This window comes from Saccopteryx bilineata, chromosome 3 (assembly GCF_036850765.1).
Source record: "Saccopteryx bilineata isolate mSacBil1 chromosome 3, mSacBil1_pri_phased_curated, whole genome shotgun sequence".
Lineage (NCBI taxonomy): Eukaryota > Metazoa > Chordata > Mammalia > Chiroptera > Emballonuridae > Saccopteryx > Saccopteryx bilineata.
The window spans coordinates 236,570,185-236,586,678 of record NC_089492.1 but is presented as its reverse complement, the minus strand read 5'-3'; the positions used below and the strand labels follow the sequence as shown (position 1 = coordinate 236,586,678).

The 16,494-nt window shown below is 43.6% G+C and overlaps 1 long non-coding RNA gene across 1 annotated transcript in view; it reads right to left on the bottom strand.

Annotated features, from left to right (window-relative positions):
• LOC136329030 (uncharacterized) overlaps window positions 1–16,162 on the bottom strand; it is a 73,400-nt gene extending 57,238 nt beyond the window's left edge. The window contains exons 1-3 of the long non-coding RNA XR_010730135.1: window positions 15,961–16,162; window positions 15,437–15,624; window positions 14,725–14,959 (exon numbers count right to left, since the gene is read on the bottom strand). This is a non-coding gene — a long non-coding RNA (uncharacterized lncRNA). The remainder of the gene's footprint in view (window positions 1–14,724; window positions 14,960–15,436; window positions 15,625–15,960) is intronic.
• Between the last annotated feature and the right edge of the window lie 332 nt (window positions 16,163–16,494).

The window sequence follows — 16,494 nt, the reverse complement described above, 5'->3', positions numbered from 1 at the left end:
TTTGAGGATAGCTTCATTGGAGCGCATCAGCTTCAGGTGCTAAAAATAGCTCGATACTTGAGTATTGGCCCCAGATAAGGTTGCCAGGTGGATCCTGGTCCGGGCACATCCAAGAGTCTGCCTCCCTATCTCCCCTCCTCTCACCTAAAAACAAACAAACAAAAAAATAAAACAAACACATGTATGTGAGCCCTCAGAAGAGGTTACTGCTGTCTAGTTCTAGACCATGTGCTTTCAATTTCCTTTATTTTCAAATTTAAACATGTAACAACAAATAAAAAAATCTTTCATGAACAAGCTATGGAATGCTTCTTTTAATGAGGCTAATACTTGAGTTGCAAGTCTAGATTGTTTTTAAAAACTTCAACTTAGCCTGACCAGGCAGTGGCGCAGTGGATAGAGCATCGGACTGGGATGCGGAAGACCCAGGTTCGAGATCCCGAGGTCGCCAGCTTGAGCGTGGGCTCACTAGCTTGGACCCAAGGTTGCTGGCTTGAGCAAGGGGTCATGGTCTGCTGAAGACCCACGGTCAATGCACATATGAGAAAGCAATCAATGAACAACTAAGGTGTCGCAACGAAAAACTAATGATTGATGCTTCTCATCTCTCTCCATTCCCGTCTTTCTGTCCCTATCCATCCCTCTCTGACTCTGTAAAAAAAACAATAAAAAAACCAACTTCCAACTTAAAAATACTAACGCTATTCTTGTTTCAGTGCATTCCTACATTTTTTAGGATAATATGCCATATATGAATGCTGCTTTAGTCATCTAAATGGTCATGTATATACATATACATGTGTGTATATTTATAGATTCATCTTTACCACAACTCCAAAGAGGTAAGCATGGAGGGGTCCAGGGAGTTGCCCCATTTCACCAGAAAAAGCATAAAGCCATCAAGAGATGCCTCATCATTTGATGTCTGGTTAAGGGCTCTTTCTAACTCTTTTAGTACTTTTACTGATATATTTAGTTTTCTTTATATTACACAAAACTTTAAAGCTATGCTATGTCAGAAATCCCAGAAATATTGCTAACAGTCCACAAATTAGAGAACTTTAAGTGCTAAAGACATGGGAATTACATTTTAATTGCTTACACCAAATAGCATTATCTTCACCCTGAAGACTAAGGAAGAGAGCAATCAACTCAATCCTGTTTGTCTGGCTGCTATAGTGCTATTACCCTGAAATGCCTTTTTATGGTAGTGAAATACACACAAAATTTACTATTTTAACCAATTTTAATGCAGTTCTATAGTATTAAGTACATTCACACTGTTGTGACTCCATCACCATTCATCTCCAGGATTTCTTCATCTTTCCCAATATTGTACCTATTAAACATGACTTCCCAACCCCTATTCTTCCAGCCCTGAGCTGGAATTTCAATTTTCTGGATTTACGAATGTGACTGTTATAGGTACCTCATACAAGCGGAATCACACACTATCTGTCCTTTTGTGTTTGGCTTACTTCACTTAGCATATCATCGAAGTTCATCCGTGTCGCAGCACGTGTCAGAATTTTCTTCCTTTTTAAAGCTGAATATTCTGTTGTATGCACACACACTTTGTCTATCCATTCTTCCATCGATGGGGGGTTGGGCAGCTTATATTTTTTGACTATTGTGAATAATGCTGCTGTAAACACGGGTGTATTAGTATGTTTGAGGTCCTTCATCTAGTTACGTAACCCAAGATGGAACTGCTGGATCTTACAGTATTTCTAGGTATTATTCCATTCTTCTCATTTTCACATTCCTAAACCAAAGAATGCGATGAACAGACCAACACACTTCGTGTTTTAATCGAAGCAGTGGAAAGAACCCATCAGATTCCTCTCACATCACTTCTCACTCAACCTGTTGGAATACCTTACATCTACAGTAGGAACCGCCTTGGAGATGCCAAGGACCTCGAGGTCTAGGCAAGCCTTCGGGAGCTTCGGGAGCAGCCTGAGCTTCAGGCTTCCCTGCTGACAGCATGTGGGACCCAGCATGTCTCCGTCTGCAGAAATACTGGGGTGATTCCAAACTATACCCAGCAATCACCTCCGCAACACCCCACAGACTCGGGTGTGTGTCCTGGGATCAAGGTCAGGTCAGTATAAAACCTGAATTTTTATGGAACTAGTAACGGGAAAACAGGAAGATCTGGGAAGGTGGTGAAATCCTCACCAAGGCCAATGATTGCACAACACCTCACTCCCTGAAGGACTTTTTTCCACCTGCTATACTACTATAAATTAGGAGTGTTTCAAATTACTTAAGAGTTCACCAATCCCAGAACTTTCCTTTCTTAGAAGTTCTTCCAAGGTTTCTGTCAGAAATTCCTTTTCTGTTTCAGGGAGCAGGGATGGTGGTATAATACACAACTGGGCAGAGCCATCACTCCCGGAATTAATAAAAAACACAGGCTAGCCTGCAGTTTAGAGAAATTCTGAATATGAAATTCAAGTGAACGGAGTGGGCCATAATGTAGTCAATTCAGGACCAAGCAGGTATGGCTAAGGGGTTACTTCCTCAGGTGGAGAAGGGGAGAAAAAAGGTATGAGAATTGTGTGAATCGGCAAAGGAACAGTGACGAGGAATGTTTGAGGACATATGACAAAGGGTGAAACTGCTTCCCTGGATAGGGAGGCAAGGCTTTACCTGGTCATTTGCTTCCAGTTCTTTTTCCTTTACTCTGTTTCAGTGAAGGGCTTCATATACAAATTGCCCAAGTCTAAGACAATGCCGGGTTGTGCTGATGAACGGGTTAGAACTCTCGCCTGTGAAAACGTCACACGACGTCACACAACGTCACACGTATGGTTTCCCTTCGCCCTGGCTCTTCTCACACTGCAGTAGGCAGGTCGGGTAGGGCCTGACCTTAACAGGCCTTGTTCTCTGTGCCCAAGCATATGGGTCTTTGGGTTCCTCTCCAGTCAGCCACGTTCCCAGAAGAGGACATGAGCCTGGGAAAAGGTAAGGGGTCCTTGCTTAGGCACTGAGCCTCAACTACATGGAATTACCTGAGCCTTGCACCCGGATGTGATCTAACACACGATCAAGTCGCGCACTTGGAGTCACATCTGCTGCTGTTCCCTGTGTACAGCTTCCTTAGGAGTCTTGAGGGAAGAGAAATGGGGGAAACCCTGACTTCTCTAATAACCTCACCCCAACAATACTCTCTAGAGTAGGATGCTGTTTGAAGATATGAGCTCTGTAAAATTCCCTAGTGTTGTATGCAAACCTTCTGTTGGCCTGGTATTTATAGCTTCATATCCTTAAAATTGATTTGTTCTACTACCTTATGACCCAGCAATCCCTCTACTGGGTATATACCCCAAAAACTCAGAAACACTGATACGTAAAGACACATGCAGTCCCATGTTCATTGCAGCATTGTTCATAGTGGCCAGGACATGGAAACAACCAAAAAGCCCGTCAACAGATGACTGGATAAAGAAGATGTGGCACATATACACTATGGAATACTACTCAGCCATAAGAAATGATGACATCAGATCATTTACAACAAAATGGTGGGATCTTGATAACATTATACGGAGTGAAATAAGTAAATCAGAAAAAACCAGGAATTGCATTATTCCATATGTAGGTGGGACATAAAAGTGAGACTAAGAGACATTGATAAGAGTGTGGTGGTTACGGGGGGAGGGGGGAGGGGGGAAGGGGAAGAGGGAGAGGGAAAGGGGAGGGGGAGGGGCACAAAGAAAACTAGATAGAAGGTGACAGAGGACAATCTGACTTTGGGTGATGGGTATGCGACATAATTGAATGACAAGATAACCTGGACATGTTATCTTTGAATATATGTATTCTGATTTATTGATGTCACCCCATTAAAAAAATAAAATTATTTAAAAAAATTGATTTGTTCTAAATGTCAATGCAGGGTGGTCCTTAACAAGTTGATAAAAATAATTCACATTTTAGCCTGACCTGTGGTAGGGCAGTGGATAAAGCATCAACCTGGAACACTGTTGATGGTCACCAGTTCAAAACCCCAGTCTTGCCCCGTCAAGGCATATATGGGAAGCAAAGAGCTGATGCCTCCCGCTTGCCACCGGCCCCCAACCTACCTTCCTTTCCTCTTCCTCTCCTCCCTCCCTCCCTCCCTTCTCTCTCCTCTTTCTAAAATAAATAAATAAAGTCTTTAAAAAAATTCACACTTTATTTTCATGTAAAAGTGACACCAACATCAATAACATGAGCATTTAATAAGCATTTTTTAATTACACTAGATTTAAAATATTTGTTCTTAAAGAAAATGTACTATATTAATTTTTTAACACAAAAATGTAATCTTATTCACACAGTTATATCAACAATATTCAACCAGTGAGCCAGAATTTTTAAAACAAGCAATACCTGACTATTTAGTCAGGGGCACTGACCTCTTTTGTCTTAGACTGTCAAAAAATGACAACAGCCAAAATAACAATAGTTGTCCGATGTCAATAAATCAAAATAATACCTAATATTTTGTCAGGTCAGCAAAAAATATACTTTCTGGTATGCCACAGAATTTTAGTAATCATATAGTTCATGTATGCCATGAGATGGAAAAGGTTGAAAATCATTAAATTATATGAATACTGTTCAACATGCAGGCTTTTTTTTCATTCAAGTTGAATTTCACTTTGAACATCTAATATTGACAAGTGCCAAGCTACTTTAATTAGGTTATCATTTACATTTATAAAAATGTCACACATTTCTCTGAATATCACTCCAAAAATACTCACACTTAATACTTATCCAATAGTCTCTCCCTAAAAGTTCCAAAGACCTTAATATATGTCCAAAACATTAGTCTCTTAAAAGTTCCAAAGATCTTACTTAGTGTATGTCCACTCAGCACAAGACTTCAGACTGTTTTGCAAGCAACTACTACACAACTCCCTTTTTATCCCCATGATAAAAAATAAGGTAAAGACGGATGGAATATCATTCCCTATGTTCCAGGGAAGGTATAATACAGGACAGTGTAAGGCAGTTTCTGGGTCCCCGCACCTGTTGTACATGCCTCTTTCAGCTTCTGTCTTCCTTCCTGGGCACGATGGGACTCCTTTGATGGAAGGCAAGATGGCTGCCATCCTTCAGTTATCACAGTACTGTACCTTTAGAATGGACAGCATCAGCACTGTGATAACTGAGCCAGGGCAGCCTGTCAGTCACTGTGCTGGCTGGTGGCATCCTTTCCAGATGACTGCATGACTCCCTCTGAAGGCTCCAAATAAAGTGAAAGACTAAAAGATCCTGTTCTGCTTCAAGATGTAGGGAAGCAGAAGAAAAAAAGGGGTCATAGCCCAGCGAATGGTGATGCTGAAATATTAAGAGGCTCAGCTGAATTATAATAGAATGAAAGACAAACACATAATTTATACATATTAATGATGTGTGACCACAATTATGCAGTAAGCTTCCAAGCTATGTTTCACAGTATATTTCTTCCATGTATAGATTCATTGACTCTATCCCTCTGAGCTCAATCATTCATGAAAAAAAATATTTATTGAGGGACTAGAATGTTCCAAGACTTCTTCTAGATGCTTCTTAAGAAATTAAGATGAGACATGGTTCCTGTTTTCAAAGTGCTCCCGATCAAACACAGCAATATTACTTCACTTCTGCCTGACATTCAATAATTTTCTATGGGCTTTCTCATTTGGTTTTCCCCAAGAACCCTATTGGGTTGTCAATGAATTATTCATTAATTCATCAAAAAAGGATTCAGGAAATACATTAGCTATCACTCCAAAAATACTAGTTTTAGGCAATATGCTTGAGATCACACCCTAAGTTATGGTGAACTTGGACTTAAATCCGTATCTGCTGAGCCCAGTGCTTTACTCCTATCCCAATCTGGCTATTTTTGACTCCATCAAAATGGATATTCAGATTACATAATTTACAGAAACAAAAGGATTTCTGAAAATATACACGTTTTGCTTAAGATTTTTAGTTTTCTCAGAATCTCAGATCACAGAACAGAAACTTGATGTTTTAGTCTTATGCTAAAGAAGAAATGCATATTGTAAAAAAAGTGACTATTAATCTTGTTCTGAGTGATAAGAATGTACTCAAATTGATGACACTGATGACTACAGATTTAGCACACCTGTGGGGTATTTTTTCACTAATGCCAATCCTACAACTACGGTGGTAAAAGAATCATTGCCAACCTTTGGAATGCCTTTAAAAAAACTCCATGTATATACAGCACATGCTTTGAAATTATCTGTACCTCAGGGGTGGTTCTTACTTTCAATAAAAAACTACAAAAACATTCTGAAATTGGAATTCAGGCTTTAGAATATCAACTTATCAAAACCATGATTCACTTGTTTTTTTTCCATGTCAGTTCTCAAGTTATTTCAATCAGTGAAACTTGACAGACATTTGAAAAATAATTATGTTTTCAATTATGCATTTGCTCTGTTTCAAAGACTTGTTATATGCAAATTAGATATTAGTACTGTACTTCAAATAAGGCTGATGATGAATCAATTCTTCTGATAAGCAGAAAAAAATAGAGTACAATGATTCTAACTCAATTATTAACTTTTTAATTTTATTTATTCATTTTAGAGAGAGGAGAGAGAGAGAGAGAGAGAGAGAGAGAGAGAGAGAGATGGGGGAGGAGCAGGAAGCATCAACTCCCATATGTGCCTTGACCAGGCAAGCCCGGAGTTTTGAACCAGCAACCTAGTGTTCCAGGTCAACGCTTTACCCACTGTGCCACCACAGGTCAGGCCTAATTATTAATTTTTATGCACTATAAAACTGACCTTATCCTCAGAAAATTAATATCCAATGGAATAATTCACCTACATACAAATTAAAACATTCTCTAAAGAGCAAAAGTCACTGCCTAGGTCTTAGCCAACTGATGTAATACAAAGTTGAAACACGAGAGGGCAACGAAGTTTTTTTTTTTAAGAAAAAGTTGGATCCGTAACTTAGGATTCCTGGAAATAGCTGCACATTCTTATCCAAATTATAAACATCTGTTAAATGAACAAAGATATGGTGATTATTTGAGAATAAAATGTTAGATAGCTGATCCATCAAAAAGGATAAAAAGTTTACCACCTAACATTTCCTGGCCACAAGTTTTGTACACTTTGGAAAAGATGAATCCTCACTGAGATAATGGAGGGAGTACAAGTATGGGAACAAATAAATAATCCAGACATACTCCTTAGCTATTCGACTGTTCCTCACAAAGACTGAATACTAGTGTAATTGAATGTCTAAATAGGAAATATACAAGATGAACAATGCTGGCAATGTAGTACAATGTTGAAATTCACTCTATTGGCCAAGACCAAAAACCACACAACTAAACATTTTTGGGACAATAAGTAAAGGATAATTCCCTTATTTCCTTATTTTTCTCTCATTTTAATTTTTTTCTATCTAAATCAGGGTTAAAAAAGAGACCAAGTAATAAAAAGCAAACTCATTCTGTGACTAGTGACGGAAATCAATATACTCTCAGAATAATTCTAAAGCAGTTTGAAGGAAGAAAATATACTGCTTTGCGTTTCAGAGTTGTACTTACAAATACCAATAAATGCTTCAAAAATGTAAGTTTTATTTCTTCTTGGATAGTTTTCTTTATAAATGTACATTTAAAAGAAAAACAAATCTCCCAGAAACATTTCCTTTCCCATAGACTCTTTTTCTTATAAAAACAGAACTGTTTTCATTTTAAAACAAGTGAATGCAGGTGCTCACACTACTGTATGAAAGTAGACCGTACCGTAAGAGAGGGAAAAAGAAACAGCATCCCAAAAAGCTTGCCTCCAGAGAGTACACTGATTTTAAATTGTTCTTCTATGATAAAAATCATACAAGTGAGAATTTCTTTATGATGCACGCACCCAATATTTCTATCTAGAAAATCAAGTACTTCTGGCAAACTGGTATACTAATGAACTTGCTTTTAATCTTAAGTAGAGCAAGCACAGACACAAAAACCATGTCACGTCCTTCTCATCTACGGACTGAAAGTGAAAATACAATGATTTTGAAACTTAAAGTATCTAATTATACATTTAAAAATTGGAGATAGCCCTGGCCGGTTGGCTCAGCAGTAGAGCGTCGGCCTGGCATGCGGGAGACCCGGGTTCAATTCCCGGCCAGGACACATAGGAGAAGCGCCCATTTGCTTCTCTACCCCCCACCCCCTCCTTCCTCTCTGTCTCTCTCTTCCCCTCCCACAGCCAAGGCTCCATTGGAGCGAGGATGGCCCGGGCGCTGGGGATGGCTCCTTGGCCTCTGCCCCAGGCGCTAGAGTGGCTCTGGTTGCGGCAAAGCAATGCCCCAGAGGGGCAGAGCATCGCCCCCTGGTGGGCAGAGCATCGCCCACGTGCCGGATGGATCCCGGTCGGGCGCATGCGGGAGTCTGTCTGTCTCTTCCGTTTCCAGCTTCAGAAAAATACAAAAAAAAAAAAAAAATGGAGATAGTAATAAGCTGCTGGCAATACAAAATATTTGAAATTATTTTTAAATTGAAATAGTTTAAATAGATTATTTAACTCAAATCTACCAGTCTTTTACTGAAGTGTGATTTTTTCCAATGTTAAAACATATTCAAGTCGCTGATATGGTAATATATGCAAATTTTATCAAAATGTGATTTTATAAGAATGTACTATCAACAAAAGATGCTCAAATGTCAACTATCACTTTGTTAGAGGTACACAGAATGTATATTTGCATTTTATTGCAAAGCTTGGCTATATATGTGTTTAAAAATTACTTCTGCCAAAGTTTAGTAGGAAACTTTTTGAAGTATAGTAGAAAAAAACTGCCTGAAAAGGCAAGAAAAGCTAAGGACTGCTGCCCTGTGCAAAGTGTGCCCTGATTGTCGGAGAGAAGCATTAACTGGAGGTGTCCCTATTTTACCTACTTTAAGCTCTGATCTCCAAAAAAGTCTCATGCTGTATAACCTGAGCAGGTCTGTCTGGAAGAAAAGACCTACAACAGAAGGTATGTACAGTAAACAGTAATGTAGAGGCAGAAAGAGGAATGTGCTTCGTTTATGCTGACTGGGATTTTAGTCCAAAAAGGCTCCAAGAGACTAAAATTTACAAATAAATGTACTCAGTATACATACTTTTAGTCCAACTATCAACTCCACAATTATTTTACTTTCTGTTTTTTGCTCTAGAGACCATTTTTTCCCCCAGAATTTGGACTTTATAGTCTGGTCACAGGTCAGTTTTACTCTGATTTCATCTTGGCATTATACCCTTTTAGAATAACTAGTCAAAATGACCCACCCTTACCTAACCATCTCTAAAAACCCTGACTGTCTCCAATTAACTTCCGATCTCCTCATTACTGCAGCAATGCCATTTATAAATGCTAGGTCTTAAATTCTCAAATTCTCTTAATCGACAGCTAAAGGGTGCAATACCAAAGACTTGAACTGACCTCCAATTCTAGAGCTGTGGGCTGTTCCAGAAACACAATTCTATTCCTCTTTTCTACAAAGTCCACCATTATCAACGTTTCTATTTCTACTTCTGTAAAATGAACACACTTCTGTTTACAACTTATGCCACAGTGGGGTTGCAACTCATTAAGTGCAATAGTTTATACTGTAACTTAATTTGGCACTGTTTATCTCGTTTACTCAACTCAACAATATTGTCCCTAAGGTCAGAGACTGTTTTAACATCCCTTCACAACACTAGTAATAGTTCTTTCCACAAAGTGCAAGCTCTACAAACATTTGATTAATTGATGAACCTTTTCATTTCCTAGGGATTCTCTAAAAGATCAACAGAAGTGTGTTTAATTCCAGCCTCTGCAGGTATAGTCTTAGGCAAGGTACCTGATAGTTTGTCAACAATAAAATGAAGGGACAGCCCTGGCTGGTTGGCTCAGTGGTAGAGTGTTGACCCAGCGTGTAGAAGTCCCGGGTTCGATTCCCAGCCAGGGCACACAGGAGAAACTCCCATCTGCTTCTCCACCCTTCCTCCTCCCCTTTCTCTCTCTCTCTTCTCCTCCCGTAGCCAAGGCTCCACTGGAGCAAAGCTGGCCTGGGTGCTGAGGATGGCTCCATGGCCTCCACCTCAGGCATTAAAATGGCTCCAATGGGCCCTGGTCAGTTGGCTCAGCGGTAGAGCGTCAGCCTGGTGTGCAGGAGTCCCGGGTTCAATTCCCGGCCAGGGCACACAGGAGAGGCACCCATTTGCTTCTCTACCCCCCCTCCTTCCTCTCTGTCTCTCTCTTCCCCTCCTTCCTCTCTGTCTCTCTCTTCCCCTCCCGCAGCCAAGGCTCCATTGGAGCAAGAGGTGGCCCGGGCACTGGGGATGGCTCTGTGGCCTCTGCCTCAGGTGCTAGAATGGCTCTGGATGCAACACAGCAACGCCCCAGAGGGGCAGAGCATCGCCCCCTGGTGGGCATGTCGGGTGGATCCCAGTCGGGCGCCTGTGGGAGTCTGTCTGACTGCCTCCCCGTTTCCAGCTTCGGAAAAATGAAAAAAAAAAAAAAAGGCTCCAACGGCAGTGGAGCAATGCCTCAAAGGGGCTGAGCATCGCCCCCTGGTGGGCATGTCCAGTGGATCCCGGTCGGGTGCCTGTGGGAGTCTATATGTCTGCCTCCCCTCCCGCTCCAATTCTAACTTTGGAAAAATACGAAAAAAAAAAAAAAAAGACAGTACTAAATGGCCCTTAAGTACCTTCCACTACCGTTTCTGAATCTCATGAGATAAAACCAAACCCCCAACACAGCACTATCTCTATTCAAATCAGCATTTTTTTGTCTGTCTTTTTTAGGAAAGGGGTCAGCAACCTTCCCAGCACAGTTACCACCAGTAGAGCTACGATTGGGGGTGGGGGTAGAAAGTAAATGACAGAAGAGGAGAAAAGAAACAAAGGTCAGTGGCAAGTGTAATCATTTAGATGCTACCAGGTGTCACATTCTGGCATGCCTAGCAGCCTTTTACAAAAGCAGCAATAGCCAGATGTACTGGTACCTAATTTTCCCATGCCGTTCTCACTAGCCCGTCTATACCTTGCACATTTTACTGACCTTCTTGAGTACAGCACCTCGTCCTGCATAGAAATCTGCAAAGCAGTCACTACAAGGGTTCCTTGGGTTAGAACAGTCTCAATACAGGACCTTTCAAGTTCAAGATGATCACTCCTGTAACAACTTAAAAAAAACTGAAACGTGAGAGTTTCAGTTACACCGTTAGCGTAAGGATTTTTTTTTTTTTTTTTTTTTTGTATTTTTCTGAAGCTGGAAACGGGGAGAGACAGTCAGACAGACTCCCGCATGCGCCCGACCGGGATCCACCCGGCACACCCACCAGGGGCGATGCTCTGCCCACCAGGGGGCGATGCTCTGCCCCTCCGGGGCGTCGCTCTGTCGTGACCAGAGCCACTCCAGCGCCTGGGGCAGAGGCCAAGGAGCCATCCCCAGCGCCCGGGCCATCTTTGCTCCAATGGAGCCTCGGCTGCGGGAGGGGAAGAGAGAGACAGAGAGGAAGGAGGGGGGTGGGGTGGAGAAGCAAATGGGCGCTTCTCCTATGTGCCCTGGCCGGGAATTGAACCCGGGTCCCCCGCACACCAGGCCGACGCTCTACCGCTGAGCCAACCGGCCAGGGCTCAGCGTAAGGAATTTTTTTACACTCATTTCCTTTCCCTTTTTCTGTGGCTTAGTTGTGTTTTTATGTTCTAGATTATGACTTTACAACTGTGTTAGGATAGGTAAGTGACTTAGGCTAGGGTGTGTTTCGACTTACATCACTGTTGTGGGAATGGTAATGTATCATAACCCAAGGACCCCCCGTATGCGGGCTCACGTACTATAATAACTACTCTTGGGGTCCCCAAATCCCCACATAGAAAAAAGCAGGCGGAAAGTAGATGACTGACAAACATGAAATAACTGTCATGCAGTCACCTCTTTGAAATAAACCCATGGACCAAAAGGACTGACGTTATAGGACAGCACTGTCCAACAGAAGTAAAACACAAGCCACATATGTAATGGAAAATAGTCTAACAGCCTGATCAGGTGGTGGTGCAGTGGATAGGGAGTTGGACTAGGACACAGAGGACCCAGGTTCAAAACCCCAAGGTCTCCATTTTGAGCGTGGGCTCATCTGGTTGGAGCAAGGCTCACCAGCTTGAGCCCAAGGTTGCTGACTTAAGCAAGAGGTCACTCGGTCTGCTATAGTCCCGGTTAAGGTGCATAAGAGAAAGCAATTAATGAACAACTAAGGAGCCGCAACGGAGAATGGATGCTTCTCATCTCTCTCTTCCTTCCTCCTTCCTGTCTGTTGGTCCCTGTCTGTCCCTCTGTCACTGTCACACACACACAAAAGAAAATAGTCTAACAGATACATTTAAAAAGTAAATAAATAGATGAGTAATTTAACAATTTATTTAAACTCAGTATATCCAAAGTATACTGCTCACAAAAACAAGGGATATTTCATAGCTTCATATTCATTTTTTGAAATATCCTCTAATTTTTGTGAGCAGTATATTATCATTTGAACATGTAATCAATATAAAAATTATTTAAGATATTTTATTTTTTTGTACTGAATCTTTGAAATCAAGAGCATATTTTATACTTAAAACACACCTCAAACCTGACCTGTGGTGGCGCAGTGGATAAAGTGTCAACCTGGAACGCTGAGGTCGCAGGTTCAAAAACCCCGGGCTTGCCTGGTCAAGGCACATATGGGAGTTGATGCTTCCTGCTCCTTTCCCCTTCTCTCTCTCCCCTCTCTCTAAAAATGAATAAATAATTTTTTTTTAAAAAAAAACACACCTCAATTTGAACACTAAATCTCATCAGAAATATTTAATCTGTACTTGAATTGTGTAAAATTTAATTTATAAAATACATAAAAGGGGCCCCAAATTGCTTCCAAACATATTTAAGTTTCCAATACATAAATCAAATATCAACTTTAAGAATTATGTAAAATTTGAAAGTCAGTTCCTCATCACTATGGCCTTATCTTAGGTGCCTGACAGCTACATGCCTAAGTAGCTACTATATTAATGCAGGTACAGACAATCCTGTCTCTGTTACCTGGATTCTTTTAAACCTGAAACAGATTAAAAGATGTTACCCCTTCAACAGCAAGTACTTCTACAACACCCATCAGGTGCTTACATTATGCCAAATATTTTCTGCCCCACTACTAATCCTTACTTAAATTGTCAGTATTTCAGTGATGATCATTTATTATGCAGCTCTTTCCAAAGACAGAACAACTCTAGCTCAGAGAGAAAGATACATCTCAATTCAGGGAAAAAACAGAGACACTGACATTCAAAGATATGGAGGTAGTTTCTAAGGTAAAGGTAGAAAATCCTGACATCAATACCTCTCTGTCTGGGACATTAGTCACCCTTCAAAAGTTATGGCTATTGTTGATAATGAGCCTCTTGACTTCCATACTCACAGCAGTTGTCACTGCAACCTCGGATTCTCCTCCTTCCTCAAATACTCCCTCCTAGCCTATCCGCAACAACCTCCTCTATCTTTAGAAAACTCTAGCCCACATTCCTGGAGCCCCTCTTTAATTCATTCTGAACAGTGCTTGTTATTGTTGACATACTGAAACATATGAATAATTCAATAACTGAATCTCGAACCATCCTATTAATCATTCATTGGTCTAGGTACCAGTGTATCTTGAGAAAAGCTTTTCTGAATATACATGAAAAGTATTCCCCACCCTTCCCCAAAGGAACCAAGCACTACAGCTTTCTCTATGTCACTCCCTATGTCAAAGTTCAGTGTTCCTCCTGCAGTTGATTTAAAAGTTGATCTTCTAAAGGAGCTGGATTCCTAAGGTAGTTCTATTTTGAGCCTTCTTCCTGTTCCGAAGCTAAAGTTGGAAAGGCTCACGGGGTGATGTCATGGAAGGGAGACTGTTGGCTTTTACAGAAGGGTCTTCTCCAGCAACTCCCGGGATGCTCAGATGGTGGAAACAGGGGGAACAGTCACTTCTCATCTCTTTCTCCTCCCTCCCTTTTGAGTTCCAGCTATTCATTAGCCAGCAAGAAAATAAGTTCAAACAAGCTTGCAAACATCTTTACCTATTTTATTCTCTAAGTATCTCAGATTTAAAAGGCTGGGGGAAAGGAAAATGCCTCAATCCAGTGAACAAGGGTGACAACCTCTTTCTTCACCCATTATCCCATCCCCAGATCCCCAAATATCTATCATAGGACTAGAGGCAAAGAGGGTGGAAGGAACAGCTGGTAAGAAGAATAAAGGGATTATAAATCTAGGGAGCTAGAAGAGGGAAATGCTATGGGGGATATTCAGGACAGAAAGGAGACCCTTGGATCTCTCCTCTTCCACTGTTTTCTCCTCCCTTTTGTATGGTTAGATTTGGGGCTGGGTGTGCCTTCTGCTTTGGGAGGCCTGTTTGGCTTCAGAGAAGGAAGAGGGGCCAGGGTGGGGCCCAGGGAAAGAGAGCCAGAGACTGCTTAGGCCGGATTCTGGGCTAAGCTCTTAGGGGAAAAATGAAAGGGGAAAGGGAGGGGGACAGCTGAGGATTACATTATAAGACCCAGTGCAGAATAAATAATGGCCCTGGGCCAAGAGGGGTTCACTTCTGTATCCCAGTCTAAACCCAGCAGTTAGTTGCCGGTTGATGGGGTGTAGGTACACAAGAAAGAGAAAATTCCAACACATCTGTAGACCACAACTTACCAGACAAGGCGGATGGATGTGCCCAGTGCAATCAGCAGGTGAAAGAAGCACTTTCTGGCCAATTTTGGGATGGGGAGTGGGGTGAGGGGGGGTGGTGGCTAAAAGCTCGGAGGAACAGAGGATTTCCTGGTTTCTTGGCTCACCTCTCCTCCAAAGCTAGAATAAGCACAGGTGTGGTCCCTCTCCAAGAAGGTGACTTCTGGTGAGCGGATAGCTGAGTGAGGAAAAGGATTCCCTGGCCCGGGAAGGCAAGGAGAAGCCCTAGGGTCAGCTAAGGCCAGGAGCTGGCTGTCTCCGCCAAGTCCCCTCCCCCTTCTTGAAAACCAACTTGGGACAGGCATAAATTACAGCAATACACTCCCTTCCCCAATAATGTTTCCAATAAAAGAAACAGTTTCTCATGACTACATTAAAAACAACAACAACAAAAAACCCTGCATGCTCCGCTTGATGAAAATAAACAGGTGAGCCTGGACAGAAGCGGGAAAAGATTGGAGATGGGAGACAGAACGTGCAGAGAAATCGAGGCTCCCCCCTCCACCCCACACACACCCTCTAGCCCGGGAGAATCTGCGTGGCAGGTTGAAAGCTAAAAATGCCACGGTGACAGACCCCCATCTCTATGCTCCGCGCCCATTCTCTCTCCTATTCCTGGGTCCAGCGTCCCAGCCTCAAGGTAGCGCCCCGTCCCCAGACACCGAGCGGGGCTCACCCTCATCCCGGACCGCCGCCGCTGCCTCCGTCGCCGCGGGGACTCCGGTCTTCCTCTCTGCTCCCTCCCTCCTCCTCCTCCTCCTCCGCCTCCTCCTCGCAGACTCCTCCCGCCGGATCCTTCATGTAAACAACATCCAGGCTCTATTTACAGTCGCCGCCGGACCGCGAGGGACCCACGCCAGCACCCTGTAAGGAGGCGGGGGCAGAGGAAAAGCGAGTGCGCAACATTCACACACACACACCCCACCCCGCCCCTCCGCACCGCTCCCCCTCCAGGGGGCGGAGAGGGGCGCTGGGGGGCCACTCGCGCCCGCGCCCGCCCACGCGCGGTGCCTGACTTCCCAGCGAAGGCCAAAGGGAAACCGCGGAAATGGGTCGCCCCCCCTTCCAACCACCACCGTGCAGGAAGAGAAACACACCCCAACAACAACAAACCCAGCCCAGCAACACGCTCTAAGTCCGTGCAGGAGTGCGGAGCCCCAAGCCCGCCCTGCGCCGCCGCCCCGGCACCCCGCTGCCTACCCAGAGTGGCAAGGGGCGTAGGGTCCCCCCAGGTAGCTGAGGGCAAGCGGGCGCCAGGCAGTGGCGCGCCCTCGGCCCTCGCCGCCACCCGGCCCGCCCTGCACCCGGCTCCCTCCCTCCCCAGCGCGAGCGCAGCGCCGGCCGAGCCCCGCGGTGCGTGTGCGTGTGCGCGTGCCGCGGCCAGCCTAGCCGAACGCCTCTCTTCTCCCCCACGGCTTACCGCGCCCCCGGGCGGGCTCTGGCGCCCTCGGCCAGCGCTCCGCGGCGGCGTACCAGCTCGCACACGGACGTAGACACTTGGCGGCGCGGAGCCCGCGGCTGCACGCCTCCCGCAGTCGCCAGCCGCGACACGCGCCGTTGCCTCCGCGCCGGACCCGCTACCCTCACACCCACCTGCGCCCCCGGGGGTCCCGGGCCCCCCTTCCTTTGTTCTTCCCGCTATTTGCATGAGGATTATCTAATGACGCAGCAAAGCTCGCCACAACGTGACCGTCGCCATTTTTCTGTTTTTATTCTCTCTGCCTTGTGATAGAT